The following is a 1,906-nucleotide window of genomic DNA, read 5'->3' as shown; positions in this document are numbered from 1 at the left end:
CTGCCCACCACCAGTTCCTCCCATCAGGAAACTTCCACAAGCCTCTTAGCCTCATCCACGAGAGGGCAGACAGCAGAAGCAAGAAGAACTACAATCCTGCAGCCTGTGGAACAAAAACCACATTCACAGAAAGATAGACAAGGCATAAAGGCAGAGGGCTATGTACCAGATGAAGGTACAAGATAAAACCCCAGAAAAACAACTAAATGAAATGGAGATAGGCAATCTTCCAGAAAGAGAATTGAGAATTATGAGAGTGAATATGATCCAGGACCTCGGAAAAACAATGGAACCAAAGATCGAGAAGATGCAAGAAATGTTTAACAAAGACCTAGAAGACTTAAAGAACAAACAAACACAGATGAACAATACAATAAGTGAAATGAAAACTACACTAGAAGGAATCAATAGCAGAATAACTGAGGCAGAAGAACGGATAAGTGACCTGGAAGACAGAATGGTGGAATTCACTGCTGCGCAACAGAATAAAGAAAAAAGAATCATAAGAAATGAAGACAGCCTAAGAGACCTCTGGGACAACATTAAACTCAACAACATTCACATTATAGGGGTCCCAGAAGGAGAAGAGAGAGAGAAAGGACCCAAGAAAATATTTGAAGAGATAATAGACGAAAACTTCCCTAACATGGGAAAGGAAATAGGCACCCAAGTACAGAAAGCACAGAGAGTCCCATACAGGATAAACCCAAGGAGAAACACACTGAGACACACAGTAATCAAATTGGCAAAAATTAAAGACAAAGGAAAATTATTGAAAGCAGCAAGGGAAAAACAACAAATAACATACAAGGGAACTCCCATAAAGTTAACAGGTGATTTCTCAGCAGAAACTCTACAAGCCAGAAGGGAGTGGCATGATATACTTAAAGTGATGAAAGGGAAGAACCTACAACCAAGATTACTCTACCAGGCAAGGTTCTCATTCAGATTCAATGGAGAAACCAAAAGCTTTACAGACAAGCCAAAGCTAAGAGAATTCAGCACCACCAAACCAGCTCTACAACAAATGCTAAAGGAACTTCTCTAAGTGGGAAACACAAGAGAAGAAAAGGCCCTACAATAACAAAAACAAAACAATTAAGAAAATGGTCATAGGAAGATACATATTGATAATTACCTTAAACGTGAATGGATTAAATGCTCCAACCAAAAGATACAGGCTTGCTGAATGGATACAAAAACAAGGCCCATATATATGCTGACTACAAGAGACCCACTTCATACCTAGGGACACATACAGACTGAAAGTGAGGGGATGGAAAAAGATATTCCATGCAAATGGAAATCAAAAGAAAGCTGGAGGAGCAATACTCATATCAGATAAAATAGACTTTAAAATAAAGAATGTTACAAGAGACAAGGAGGGACATTATGTAATGATCAAGGGATCAATCCAAGAAGAAGATATAACAATTATAAATATATATGCAACCAACACAGGAGCACCTCAATACATAAGGCAACTGCTAACAGCTCTAAAAGAGGAAATCAACAGTAACACAATAATGGTGGGGGACTTTAACACCTCATTAACACCAATGAACAGATCATCCAAACAGAAAATTAGTAAGGAAACAGAAGCTTTAAATGACACAAGAGACCAGATAGACTTAATTGATATTTATAGGGCATTCCATCCAAAAACATCAGATTACACTTTCTTCTCAAGTGTGCATGGAACATTCTCCAGGATAGATCACATCTTGGGTCACAAATCAAGCCTCAGTAAATTTAAGAAAATTGAAATTATACCAAGCATCTTTTCTGACCACAACACTATGAGAATAGAAATGAATTACAGGGGAAAAACATAAAAAAAACACAAACACATGGAGTTTAAACAGTACATTACTGATTAACCAAGAGATCACTGAGGAAATCAAAG

The sequence above is a fragment of the Lagenorhynchus albirostris genome, chromosome X (genome assembly GCF_949774975.1).
Source record: "Lagenorhynchus albirostris chromosome X, mLagAlb1.1, whole genome shotgun sequence".
NCBI classification, from domain to species: Eukaryota; Metazoa; Chordata; class Mammalia; order Artiodactyla; family Delphinidae; genus Lagenorhynchus; species Lagenorhynchus albirostris.
Note: the sequence above shows the minus strand (reverse complement) of the source record.